Source organism: Columba livia, chromosome 9 (assembly GCF_036013475.1).
Source record: "Columba livia isolate bColLiv1 breed racing homer chromosome 9, bColLiv1.pat.W.v2, whole genome shotgun sequence".
Lineage (NCBI taxonomy): Eukaryota > Metazoa > Chordata > Aves > Columbiformes > Columbidae > Columba > Columba livia.
The window spans coordinates 26,142,552-26,157,276 of record NC_088610.1 but is presented as its reverse complement, the minus strand read 5'-3'; the positions used below and the strand labels follow the sequence as shown (position 1 = coordinate 26,157,276).

The following is a 14,725-nucleotide window of genomic DNA, read 5'->3' as shown; positions in this document are numbered from 1 at the left end:
TGATAGGCACTCATACATTTACATTTTTGAGGCAGAAAATACAGGAAACAGACTTTTCTGTTTTAAAGTCTAGAGCTTGATCCCTTCTTCATTAAAGAAAGGCAAACACAGGCATGAAAGAAAACCACAACTATACAGATTTCTTAACTCCAGTTTCCTTAATATTCTTGAGAATTCTTTGTATTTAGACCTAAAGGCTAAATATGCTTCTGCTCTAGATGTAGAAACTGGAAAAAGGCAACCACATTATGTGACCAGAAAGGTCTCTGTCATCTAGGTAGAGCAAATACAGGAGCTACTGTCACTTTTTCCACTCCAGACTTATCTTCCAGAAATCTCCCATACTGCTCTGTATCCAGATTCTTTCAAAGAAAAGTGTCCCTGTATTCTCTCTATCTCTCTTTGTCAACTATTTTTTCTACTTTATTTGAATTCGGAGTGAAAGAACCAAAAAAGTCCTATAGCTTTGTTTCTTTCCAGACTCCCTCCACTGAAGGCAGAGTTTCACATTGTGAGTCAGTTGCCAAAATAGCTGTTTGTTTCCATCCCCGTGTCCTTCCATGCACATATTGCCATTTCCTTCCTTGCATTGGTCTCATACATAGGTAGTCTGGGTTCAGTGACTCACTTTAGTTCATTGATCTGATGCAAATCACTTTCCCTACATTATTTTTCCTTAGGATGAACTAAGTGATCAAGCTCACCAGGTGCTCACACAATCACTAGACCTGAAGGGGAACAGAGCTACACCCTTTCAACAGCTGTTTTAAGTGTAATGTGAAACTGTCCACAGTGACCTTCACACCTTCAATACCCTGTATTGACATGCAAGGTGTTGTGCTTCCAAAGAAGTTACATTCCTTAAAATAGTAGTCGTCCAAAAGGAAGCAAAAAAAAATTAGCTCTATTTAGTTTGCTGTTATTCTACTGTTCTCTGCATACAGAAAGTTACCTGGATGCTGATAGATTTAACAAGCAACCTAGTTTTACACAAGCATTTGTGTGACAGTCTTCTGTCCCCTTAACATACGTAGTATGAGACTACACAAAACATAATAGCTGTACAACCCAGAGACAGCTATAAGGGACAAGGACACTAGTTCCTTTTCAATAAACATTCATTTAAAGTGTAAGTAGATTATTTCTTCAAGGAATTAATGTTAAATATGCTGCATCCTTTGAAGGATTTAACAGCACTTAACTTGCACCATCGCTTCCACTCATTTTTCATGTGCCTAAATAACAAGGCTTAATCTATAATGATAATCTATTCAGGCTGTTGATACTATAACAAAAAGCTCCCCCTATGGCTGTATCTGAACCCAACAGAAGCTATAAATCTCATCAGCTCAAAGGCAAGGAACTCTAAAGCAAGGCATTTAGGGATTTAATTTATGGTGTGGGTTCTGGTCACATTTTTAATTCTATTTCTCTGGAAGTTATAAATCTATTAGGAATTAGAGTGTACAGGATGAGCATAAGATCCGTCATGCTGCTGTTTCACATAAAACCCCCACCTTCCACTAAACTAAATGCGTAGAAATATTAAAAAGCTTTCAAATATTTTATTAACATATCCAGCATTTTCCATGTTAGTTGGATAAGTTTTTCTAGTACCCACTTGGCAAAAATACATAGCAAAACTTGAAATCTGAAAGCGCTTCCATATTAAAACTGAATTGATTGTACTTCAGACTGGGAGATAGGGGAGGGGGAGAAGTTGGCATTCCTACCAAAAAGCATCCTATACCCATCAGCTGCAACATGGACTGCTCCAGAAGCACCTGAAACAAGCAAACCTTTCCAGTAAAATAATGAGGGGTTTTGAACACAGTTAGCTCCTGTCTAATAAGGACAATTTGACCTTTATGAACACACCAGTCACAGATTCTAGAGTCCTGCCTGACATATTTTGAGTTAAAAAATCATGCCGTGTGAGTATCCTGTCAAGCAGTGACTTGATCAAAACCCATGAAACGTGATTGTGCACAAACACGCATGGAGAGCAACCTTCTCTTGGAAAGCCTCTGTAGCACTAAAGCGTTACCTTTTTATTAACCATTGTCTCAGGTCTCCATGAGAAGCCAGCATCTGAAATAAGAAAATTATCCTTTCTCATCAGCTCACTAACATAAACACCTATAGAACATCAAAAAGTAACATTTTGTTACCAGTTACATGCCATAAATGTACTGGAACAGACAAAAATTAGAAATTTTAACCCTGTAGCTATCTGCATGGTGTTGAGAGACAGGTTAACTTTGGTTCTACTTGCTGGGCTCCCTCTTCTGGTGTACACGAGGTGGTTTCAACAATTCAATAAGGAGGAGTTCAGTTGACCTGAACTTCAAATTTCATTTCTGATTCTCTTTCACTCACTCCCTCCTAGAAAACCTGAATTCTTTCATTCTGAAACACCCCCCCACACACACACACCATGTCAAAAACTAGATAAATTTAAGCTATCATAGCAATGAAATTAATTCTCTGCTTTTTTAATTAATAGAGAAAAGGCAGTGTTTCTTCTAGACATCTGTATTGTCATGGATGTCTAGCTGCACTTCATTTGTGCCTTTTTTTTTCTGATTTCTTCCAATGGGAAACAAGTGGAGATTTCCTTGAGATGAGAGGAAAGGCCAGTGTGGTGAAAATACTACGAAATCCAGTACATTTTGGGGAGAATTCCAAGCCAGGCCAGCATGAGAAGTTGAAATATATACTGCTGGACAGTGGAAAAGTTTCCTTAGGGCCACCAAGATTTGGGGCAGAACTCATCCTGCTGTACCCCACACCCAGGGACTAGAGATTACAACAGTCACTAAACAGTGATCCAAAGTCTCTCTTATCAAATGCAGCTATATACAATTCAGTGATCTATACTGCCAACATTTCATACTACTTTCCTCCACTTTCATGTTAAAAATAAAAATCTAGAGTGCAAATGGATTAATTTTAAGTGTTATCCAGCAAAGAGAGGTGTTGTGCAATCACTGTTTTCCAGTTGACACAAACCACCTATTTATGGGCTTGCACTATTTAACTCCTATTGCTGAATTATACTGTGTGATTTGGAGGATGGCATCCATCAGTTCCATCTGGTCTTCAACTTTTTTTCTGTCAGCGGAACCAGGAGTTACAGAAATCCTCAAAAATTATCAAGAGGAACATGAGACATGAGTTCCTTAGTGATATAAAAATAAAGGCACCTATTTCTGGGTTTGTTATAGCACCAGAGACTATTCCACGGCTAAGGACCTTCATTTCCATTTGTAACTGAAGTACGTTTTCTGTGTCAAACTTCAGTTGCTGCATTTTCTCCGGGTATAAGAATTTTTCCGCCCCAGTTCTCCAAGAAAGGAAATTTCCATTGTGTCCTGTAGGTGTTTGCTCATCAGTAGGACTAGCAACAGGGATCCGTTTCCCTGCCTTAAGAAATGATAATTTCATAATCAGCTCCACTCTAATCCCTCAGATCTGGGTTCTAGGACCCCGACAGATGAGTTGAGCCCCTCTAGGCTGCACAATATAAGCTCTCAAGTACTCCACCATCCTACCCAGCTCTAGGTTACTTATCTGAGTCACTGTTAGAGCTCAGCATTCCAGTTTCTTCAGTAATATGTTTCTTATCTTATAATTATGGACAAGCACTAGATAATAACATCATATATAGTCAAATAAAATCATACTAGTGGAAGACCAGCAGATATAATGATTTCAAGGAAAGACAGAGAGCAATGTAGGATTTCATAATGCAGGTGAAACATCGGATACAAAGGTAACCTAAAAGCAGATCTGATTCTGAAGCACCAGTCATCTATCACAGCAAAATAAATGTTCTTCCACCCTGCCTGCCAGCTCATATTTCTCCTAGTAGCATACCCCTCATCCTCTAGTGTTTCGCTAACCAGAAGGTCTGAGAAGATATCCTATTCCTAGGGACCCATTTCATTTAAAGAATTTTGACACAACATAATGAAAAGAAGCAAAAAAAAAAAAGCCTCATCTCACATTAAGTGGAACTCTGTTCTCTACCACCAGCTGTTCAGAGAGAAAAATTGTTCCAGAATAGCACAGGTGGCACATACAAAGTGCAAATTAAAGCCAGGACTTCTACACAGCAAGGGTGGAAGCCATAGTAGTTATGCTGGCCTAGTGACCCATGCCCCTGACCTGCACACATGAGAATGATGCACTAGGGTGGAAGGACAGACAAGAACAGGGCCACGGGACAGCACTGGGCAGCAGGGGGGGCTGCAGCACCTTTGCGGCTGGACACAGCACCTGGATTCCAATCTGGAAGGGAGTTTCATGTCTGAACACATAACCTGTTTGAGGAAGAATTAATTTAAAAGTTGTAGGCTTTGATTCAACCACATTATTTTAATATTTGTAAGAGATGTTTACATCAAACTATACAGCTTATTGTTAATATTCATTGTTCTCAGTAAAAAGCAGAGCTCTACAGATAGCTCTGTACAGTCACTCATGAAATCAATTTCCAACAAATAACAGCTGCTGTCTGCAGTTGTACCAGAACAACTTAATCAAGGTGATATTATGTCAGATTCATTCTGACACAACAGATATGAAATATCAACAGACATGAAACATCAAGGTTTGCTGACATATTCCAGTGCCACTGTGGGAACACAAATCAGCCAAACCCTGATCAGCTCAGTGACCAGGAAGGAGTCTGGCTCCTCCACACCCAAGACGAGCAGAGCTGCGATGTCCTGCTGCACCAACACAACATGAACCTCCTCAGCTGCAGTATGGAACTGAAAACAACACACAGCGAGAGTGACATTTGCCTGTTCTAAACACACCTTTTGTGCTTCATTTTTTTTAAGTATATCTGGAACATGGCTTGTATTTTCCAATTTAGGCTGTTCACTTTCACAGGCCATCTCATTAAGGCTCTGTGAAACTGCCTTGTTTGCTGCTTCTTTATCAGAAGGAATTTAGCCTCAGAGCCCAGCTCCCAAGGAGACAGAAGTAAGCATACCAATGTGTGAGAGAAATCAAGAAAAATACATATTCTCAAAATATGAGCATGGAAAAGTCTTAAAGGTCCCAAAAGCCAAGCTGTATCTTAAACTTTTATGTGTAGAAGACACAATATTTAGCAGGTGTGAAGTTCTTCCTCCTTTTGTGCAATGAGCAGTAATATTAGTCCTTATGGGTCAGAAAAGCCTACTTTCTAGAAAGAACTGGTTCTTAGAATGCCTCCAAAATTTACAATGGAGAAATGTAACTGAACATGGTAATTTTCTTGTAATTAAAATCGGTAATTTTTACATTTATCTTTGTAGTAATCTAATACCTTTAAATACTCCTAGTATTTTAATTTCACATGTATTATTAAAAAGCAGAAGTCAGCATTTAACAGCCTTCCTTATATTTTTGAGTAATTTCTTAGGATAATATGAATATTTTCAACGAGAAATAACTTGAACAAAACATTATGTTGTGAAGAAACTCTGACTTAAAAACCCTGGAGCAGACTTCGAGCATAATTAGACTTTGCCTCTTCATCTCTGGTAGTAGTTGTTCTACAAAGTTCCTTACTTGAGTTTGTCACAGCTGTTACAGCAGATTGCTGACGGACGGCCTTTGAAATACTTTGCAAGAGCTTTAAGACTAAAGCACAAGATCTTCAGTTGAATCTAAGATCAGACAAAACGCCAGTATAGCACTGGGAACTCTGCTGTGTGCCTTTTCCTTAATTCGGCACCTGATCCCAGCTTGTTGAGCTGTTGTTTTTGTGCAGCTGTTGTAACAGTCAAACAGTAAGATGCAACAGTAAAACACAAACATTAAAAAAGGGATACTTCCAATTGAAAGTGACTGGATGCACAGGAAAGCAGTGGAAACAATTTCCCTGCATGATGCAGCTTGTTAAGCTGTTTTGGATACCTCTATTTGTAAATGTCAGTGAGAATGTGGATGGATGAAGCAGGAAATGAAAGTGAGCCTATGCCAGGTTTCCAAATTCAGCAAGGAAGATTATATTAATCAGCTCAAAAGGGAAGAGACAAATATATCCTACATCGCTCATGGCAGGACTGTACCACTTATGGTATGAGAACTGTATATGAATTTGTTAGCAGAGTTGTCATGATGTTTATTAGAAACATATTACTGGCCTGTTTAAATTACGATATCAGGAGAATAACATCTCTAGCTGTTGTGCAAAACTGCTGGTTGTGGCAGATTTGGGGAAAAATGGTGAAAGACCACATGCCAACTCAAAAACACAGTATCTCTAAGTGCAACGGTTATCTTAGGAGCTTTCTCTATTTTCAGGGCAGATTAAACTTGTCCTCTCACATCACCACCCTTTTCCATACTGTTACCATTATATATAAAATAAGATCAGCTCTGGCACTTACACTGAACTGCACCAGTGTCTGTATGAAATGCAAATCTATGACCAAAAGAATTGTATTACTACGTTCATCCTGCTCACTTGGGCAACAGTACTTTTACCTAACTTTTAATATCAGATATTTCCACATGCGGACACTAGAACTGGATCAAGGAAGAGCACGTAAGTGTCCCATGTGGGACTTCATATTGGAGAACCAAAGCACATCCTTAACGGGCAAGGCCCCACAAAAGCTAACACAGCAAACCACAACGGGAAGGTTATCTGTGTGCTTTTCTAGTTTGTTTTGAACTGGAGGCTGAATGCCATAAACAAGCAGCACATCCTTACAAAGTAAATGCTTGCTTTTTTTATTCAGAACTGCTTTTCTCATTAATTCAGTCTTTCTTCTGAAGCAGCTTATTACTGTTCTGTTCCCCAGTGCGTGAAATCCAGCTTTTCCCCATATGAATTTTCTTTAGTAATAGGGTTTTTCTAACATCTCTATGAATTTCTTACTAGCAGTGCCAATGTTTCATTTAAAATATTGCTAAAGAGAATCCAATCCTAAATGTGTCAAAATCAAACTATATAGTACTTTCCATGTTAATCCAGTAAGCGTATCCAAGGAGCAAATGATCATTCCCTGGACCTTCTGTAAAAGTTGCACTCCTCCTTGCTTGTAAGCCCATACTGCCATAGTCTCTTTTACAGGTAGAAATTAAAAATCATTCTTCAGGAGTACTCTAAGATATTCCAGTTATGTTGTTAAAAAATGTTTATATTGCTTAATAAATATTTCATAGGAGAAAAAGGTATTTCTTACTGACCCTGGAGGCATCACAATGTCACCTCCACACAGAGAAGTGTCATACTCACCAGCCATCAGGGTTCTGCAGGGCAAGGATGGGCCGTTGCCCAGAGACTCAAATTTGGATTTCTATTATTTCACAGATTTTCTATTTTACCTTAGCCAAATTACACAAACCCAGGCCTTCAAAAGTTATCCAGCTACTATAGATTACTTAGGGTTTATCTACCTAAACAGTTTTTAAATTCTCTATCCATTTTTTCCTCTCTAAAATGCAGACAGTACAGCCTTACCCGATACAGACGTTAAAACTAATAAACACTTCAAAGATCATCACTTCCTCTGTAAAAAGTGCCAAGGACTGACAGAAGGAAACCTAGCTTTTTGAAGCATCTCTTTTGAAGAATTCTCATTCTAACTTAAGGGCAAATGTATTTCTTGAATAACAGAGTACCACTGTCATTAACCTCACTGAATTGCAAGCCTTGGCAAAAAAAACCCACCTTTCCTACTGTTGCTTTGATTCAAATTATTAATGTTTAAAAAAAGCCAAATTAGGAAGAAAGAGGAATTCAGTTCCATAAAGCAATTTCAGAGATAATGAGTACCTGCATCCTCACTACAGAAAACATTACAAAAGGAACCTTTCATTGTCTAGCATTAGTACACATGGGCCCAGGAAATTCTGGTGGAGAATAAATTAAATGTTAATTATGTTTCCTTTAACCTAACCCTCCTTTTGATATACTTGTTTCTAGGAATATCATGTCCTTAGATGGTTAAACTGTTCTTGGGTTAAGATGTTTTATTTTAGATGTAAAAAGATTTAAATTGGGTATTACATTCCCGAGATTTTTTTTTTTTTTGTGGGTATTTCCTTCCCTTGAAGAAAATAATTATAATTTTAATAGCACCACACTTTTTTCTTCTTCAATCCTGTTCACCTCATTCCACCATTTCTTGCAAATTGCAAAGAAATTGAGTTGTTTAAATATGGCACTATTGAACTCACTCATTGCATTTCAATGCCAACATATATTAAAGTTTTAGGTTTCTTTTCCTTCCATTTTACTACTGTTCTACTAATCTTCTCTCCTTTCTCAGGGTCCAGCCCTTCCTGCAGTTGTTTGGCTGTCTGCATTGTATACACAAACAAAACCCAGAAGTTAAAGACAAACATTTTAACCTTTTTTACATATTCAAGTAATATTTCCTCCAAAGAGAAATTTTGCTCCTCTCATGCATAATTTCAATTTTATTTTTAGTTAGTTATATATTCAATGCCATACTTTACCTTGAAGGTTCATAACTTTTATCTTAAAATAAAATCTGTCATCATTTCCACTGGGGTTTACAGTATTAGACTCCAAAAGACTAACAGTCCTGCAGCTGGCACTGAACTTGTTCTCTTACACAAATCTAAGGGCTCCGTGCTGGCATCATGTTCTGCCACCAGCAAATCCTCCTGCTGGGAGGAACACAGGGAAACAAGAAGGAATGAAATAATCAAATGTCAGGACTGCGTAGGGAGTGCAGACTCACCAAAGCTTTAACTAAAATAAAAATCTATTTGTTATACTCATGAGTCTCAAAGAAATATTTGCAGAAAATTCTGGATAGAACAGAAGAAAGAAATGAAGAGCTGTTTTAGTGTATTCTTGTCTTCTCTTTGTCTATAACATTAGCAGCATGAAGAAATGACACCACAGTAATATTACAGCACTCTACATGATGCAGGTGTGCAGTCTTTGAGCGTGTAGGCACTGGGGTCCAGAGCAACAGACATGGCCCTCGTGTGAATGGGTGAGTCCTGTGAACCAGCAACAGGACTGAAGCTCTGCTCAGGTCAAGACACTGCAGCCTGAAAAGCCCAGGGGATGCTGGGACAAATGCAACTGCTGGTTAGGTTTTCTTATTTATTTGTATTACAGATGTCTAAGGGAGAGAAAGAAGTTAACTAGTCTGCTCTGCACACTGAATATTTTCAGCCAAATTGGTTTTGCTTGTTTTTGTGTTTTTCTTTTCCCTTCTCTCCCTTCCTAATCTAAGCAGCACTTATGAAATATCTTTTAAAACAGGCTGAATTTCCTGCTGCTGAAACAGTTACTACTTCACACAAGCCTTAGCTCGTAATTTTGACAAACTAAGTGAGCAAATGCTGATTCTTGTATCTGTTTTGCTACACTAAAAAAGCCACATGTCATTATGATTGTATGTTTGGAGGAGTTTTCTTACTACAAACATTTCATAGATTAGCATAAGCAGTCATTAGAGGAAAGAGTAAAATTGCTCAGCAGAGCAGGAGGAAAATGAACCTGAAAAGAAAAATACAGAAAATGCAGATAAGCAAAAAAGAATTGGGCAAGCTGCAAGAAAAATGAGAGTTGAGCTAAAGAAGAAGAGGAGTCCTTAGTCACTGGAGCCACTAAGTTGGAATACTGCACTGTTTAAATGGGGGATACTGACATATCTTTCCGGACTCTCTTGGTCTCCTGGAAACAAAATTTTGTTCAGGGGCAGAACTCAAATAACCACCTTCCCCAGGACCCAAACAGGTAATAAAAAACCATGCAGATTTCACATTAAGGCAGAGAGTGGTGACTGGTCACATCTTCCTTCTAAATCGAGGTACCAAAGCTAGGGACACTATGAGGGCCCCTTGCCCCTAGAAATCTGAGCTATGAGGAATTACTGAATTCATGAGTGGAACTGCACCTTTTCTTTCAGAGGAAAAGACAGATTATCAGTGAGAAAGTTTCTAGAACAATATCCCCCCCACAAATGGCTTTTAATATGAGAAAATCACCGCCTGAAGTACAGCTAGGTAGATGTGGACCTATTCTGAGGTTCACACCTGCGGCTACAAACACACGAGCAAACAACAAAACAAAAAATCTCAGCAACACAAAGGAGCTTTTCCTTCATATCAAGACAGTTTCATATTCAAGACAGTTCTCACCATACTCTGATCATATCATTAATCATAATGGCCCCATAGCCACCAAAATATTCTCTTCTTCAGGAAGGGCGAAATAATACTAAAAGGTCAATAGAAGTAACAGCACGAATCACAATAGCAGGCAATTGCATCTGCTGTGGTATCTACAAGACACTCGAAAAATGGCACCAGAAGCCTCTTGATCAATGACTGGAGCAGAAGGATAAATGAGCTCATCAGTGAAAGCCCAGCTGACTGACAGATAAGAGCAAATGCCTTGACTACAAGTGCTTGAAGTTCATTACTATTAATGGTAGATTCCCACATGGAGGCCTCAGTTACACAATTCCCAGTGGAAAGAATGGTTCGCGACACAGATAGTTCTTCTCGGAGCCTTATTAGAATATTGATACACTGGGGTTTAGGATTTAATGGTGCATTATATGTTGAGGATTTGGACTGGTAATTTTAACTACACTCATTTACTAAGTTTTTGTTAAAATCTTTTGTTAAAGTCAACTCCATTGGAGTTAACTTCAAGAAGTTATTGTAAGATACCATGCTATTTCAGATAGCTCTTTTAAACAGCTAAGCGTGACTTAAGTATTTCATATCATGAAAAGACACATGATACACCAGCTTTTACACAATCATAACATGTTCTTTGTGGGGTTTACTGCAGTAAAAGCTCCCACCTGCACTAGCTACTTAGAGATGCATTTAAGATCTTATGCAGAAATGGAGAAGTGTTATCCCAACACTTGCAAACTTGCCTTCTGTTCTTGCGTATGAAGAAACTCAGTTCGGAATCTTTTGCACGAAACCATATAAATCATTCTGATCTTAAGCATCTTTAACAAAACCACAAACACACAGTGAGGATCAGCATGCTTACAAGAACACCCTAATGAATTACAGATTGCAGAATGAAGAACCAATTTTTGCATTCAAACTCTAGCAGAAATTTCTAGAAGAAAAGGTATCTTGGAAAGCAATGTATGGACAGTCTCCATTTCTGGACTTCTGCCTCTGAATTCCTCTACTTCCATACAGGTAAATTAAATTGCACTTGTAACCTCATTAGCTAAGAAATTCTTGCTGTATCTTACAGTTACACAATTTCTGCTTTTTTATTTTTGTTAGATATACTGGTTTATACGTATAAAGTGCTCAATCACACACACTTTCCATTTAAGATGCACAGAATGTCAATAAAAACTGCATATCATCTTGCACACTGTCCAACTCTTTTTGGCAAATAAACTAACAGCAACCTGTTGAATCTTGCTAAGGAGAGACTTTGCAATTTTTATTGGAGCATGCAAATAACTATAATTACTTACGCTGCAAAAATTGTTAGTAATAAGTATTTCTGAAAGTCATAGATCAGAAAATATAATTTTAAATTAATAATATAAGTAATCAATATACAATTATTAATATAGGCTATACATAATAGATAACTATAGTGATAGATTAACAATTTAATTATTAAGAAAATATCTATAGCAATATCTCAGCTAACTATAGCCATAATTACATTTAATGCAACTGAAAAAAAAAGTTCTGTTAAAAACCCACTTGAAGTGCCAGCCTGACATACTACTCTGATTTAAAATGGTGCCTTTAAACATGCTGCAGTAAATCTGCAGCTTCCCTAATGTTAATCAAAAATATGCACTAGATCAATGATCCAATGCATTTATCGTGGTATATAAGTGCAGTAAACTTAATAAACAGCCACAGCCTGAATTGTGTTCATAGCTTGTGGACAATGCTCCTCCAGTCAATTGTCAAACACATTTCCCCCCCGCCCCATTGAATCAGGTCTTCACTATAGGTCTAGGGGAACAAGCAATATTTAGAACCTCATGCAAGTGACATTCAATAAATACTTCCCCTCATCATTCAGCAGTAACTTATTCCCTTCGTTTTTCATTTTATTCATCCAATTGCTACAAGAACAGTTGCCAGCACATTTACATCATAACATTTACCTTCCTGTGTGGTTCTCAAAAATATTATTTCTCCACCAAATGGAACATAGAAAATTGGATAGATTATTTCTTGAGGGCAATGGAAAGAATGTTGTTTACTGCTATTTTTCTAGGTTTGTATATACAATAATACTCTGAAATTAGCTCCTTGGGAGGGTAAATAAAGTAGAGCCAGCCCACTCATTGTACAGCAGAAGGAATAACTCATTTTAATCCCATGTTAATATAATTTTGCCTGGATTTTTTAGAAATAAACTGATTCTATTCCATTCTGGTGCAAGTGATGCCTTGATAACCACAGATTCCATTATGTGTTTAATAATTGACTATTCAATAAAGCATTGACGCATTTTTGTCTGGAACTTATTCACCTTCGTCAGTGTATCAGCGTGAATGTACAGTGAATTAGAGATGTGGTCTTGAAATGTAAAGGCCACATGACTTATTCATCTCAGGTTTTTTAACCCACATATTCATGATAGGCACTGCTTGGAAATTAATATTCTGACTTGTATATGCTAGTATATATTAAAATAATGATTCATTGAAAAGCACCTTGAACCTTTATCTGGAAAACAGCACCTTCTGTAACAGAGCTGACCTCAAAAACGGAATTACTCTTTGCTGTATTTGCAGAGACGTGTGTGACATAGCATATTAACAAATAAAAACAGTGCTTTGAGCATTTAAAACACTAAGTTAGGAAAAAAAAAAGGCTATTGCTATTACTCATACATATTAATATCTCTGTGGCAGAAAAGCAAGCACAAGAAAGTCTCCACTGTTCCATGCAGACCTGTTACCCCATCATTTCCAACTCAGAAAAAAAGTTTATAACAAAATATAGGATGTTCTGTCTCACCAAAAAAATGAGCATTTCCATCACCTCTGTTCTCACCAAACAATCCCAACCAAGGTCAATCAGCCTTTTTAGTTTGAAGCACAAACTTACTGATTTAGGCCACACAACCCCACTGAATTTAGTCAGTATTAGCTGAGAATGAAAAATAAGACTGACAAAACCAATCTCTAACATTTTCAACAAATGACATTTAATCTCAAAGAGAAAGAGCAGTAATTTTTCTCCATTGGGAAAAATTCTCTTTTAGCTGTACAGTAACCAAACTACTTTTTCATCTTTGGAACCTGCATGTCTAAAGCTGAAGTTGGTCTATGGTATGTCAGCCAAGCTAGCACCTTTAAGAGCAATAAATTCACATAAAAATGATTCATGTCAGTTTGCCATAACTGCACTATTGGCCCAATGGTGCCTTCAAATTTCCTCCAGCTATAAGCAATGCCTAATGCTTCAGAAGTAAAATATCAATGCCCTGAAGTAAGACATAAGTTGTTTTTATCCTGATCTGTAAAATAATAAGTGTTATATTTACTAGTCAGTTCTTACAAGACAATCTCCGTTCCCCCAGCACAGTGATAGGTCAGTGATATCCTTTGGATGATTACAGACTATATAGGAAGTCTTACTGATTTCACTTACTTATTCTAAATGTGCTTGAGCTTCACACCTTGGGTTACTTCTGGTCACTAGGATAGGGAAAGATTAAGAATTAATTAGTGAACCTTCCACAGTTTTGATTCCCTCAGTCATACCTAGTGAAACCTTGCTCCTATTTCACAATTTCATCTGTTATACTGTCTGATAACATATACAGGCTGACATAAATCATGTTATATGATAAACAGACAATAATATTCAATTTAGTACTTCAAGAGATCTCAGTTACAGAATGTGCTACTGCTTTATTATTCTTATTAGAAAGTGCTCATTCTCAGAAAACTAAAGAGTACACTACCATTTCAAACATACTTTTGCAAGCTTACCTTAAATCTTGCTGTCTCTCCATCCATCCTGATTCTTTGGTTCCAGCCTCTTAACATGTTCATTTCAAACCACAATAGACTTTCTTCTCTTAATTTGCAGTTATTAATATTTACCTCAGAAGTTTCAAGAAATCCTACGTACCCCTCATTTTGCAAAACAACAAAGGGTACTGCAAACATTTTAATCTGCCACCATGCAGATGTATCTTGAGAGGCATTTTGTTAAACTGGATCAGTTTTGCCAAAGCTGTGATAGAACCCACAATGAGAATTATTCTCCAAAGTCTCCATGCAACTGCACTGTTGAAAAAGCTCCGTTCAAAGGGACCTGCTATCACAGCAAAAACTCACACTTACAAGTTCAAGGTATACACAACCTGACATAGTTGTTAAATTCTAGTTTTGGGGCTACTTACAAATACCCTACACGCTCAGGAAAAAAACATTCACTGCTGCTATCAAAACAACAAAAGAGAGCTGCTGCATTCTGTTAAATAGGTGCTGTTTGTCACCCACATGTGTTGCTGATGAGCCAGCTAATTCCTTTGCATATATGGAAAGGACCCAAAGTCCTGTCAGCTGCAAGCAATTGGCTCAGCTGTAGCAGCGGGGCCACTGCAAGTGCCCCATTACCTTTTAGGTCTGGATCTCATATAGAAAAGAACAAACACACTGAAAAGACCTGACCCAGCATTTTTAGAAATCCACGTTCATTGACTTCTAACACACTTGACATGTCTAAATTTCATTTCCCTGAGGACTGCTGGTTT

General features: G+C 37.7%; 1 protein-coding gene across 1 annotated transcript in view; it reads right to left on the bottom strand.

The window, feature by feature from the left end:
- Positions 1-14,464, bottom strand: part of CLSTN2 (calsyntenin 2) — a 439,253-nt gene extending 424,789 nt beyond the window's left edge. Inside the window, exons 1-2 of the mRNA XM_065074409.1 lie at positions 13,956-14,464; positions 13,612-13,658 (exon numbers count right to left, since the gene is read on the bottom strand). The gene's annotated coding sequence lies outside the window, so the exon portion shown is untranslated. The remainder of the gene's footprint in view (positions 1-13,611; positions 13,659-13,955) is intronic.
- Between the last annotated feature and the right edge of the window lie 261 nt (positions 14,465-14,725).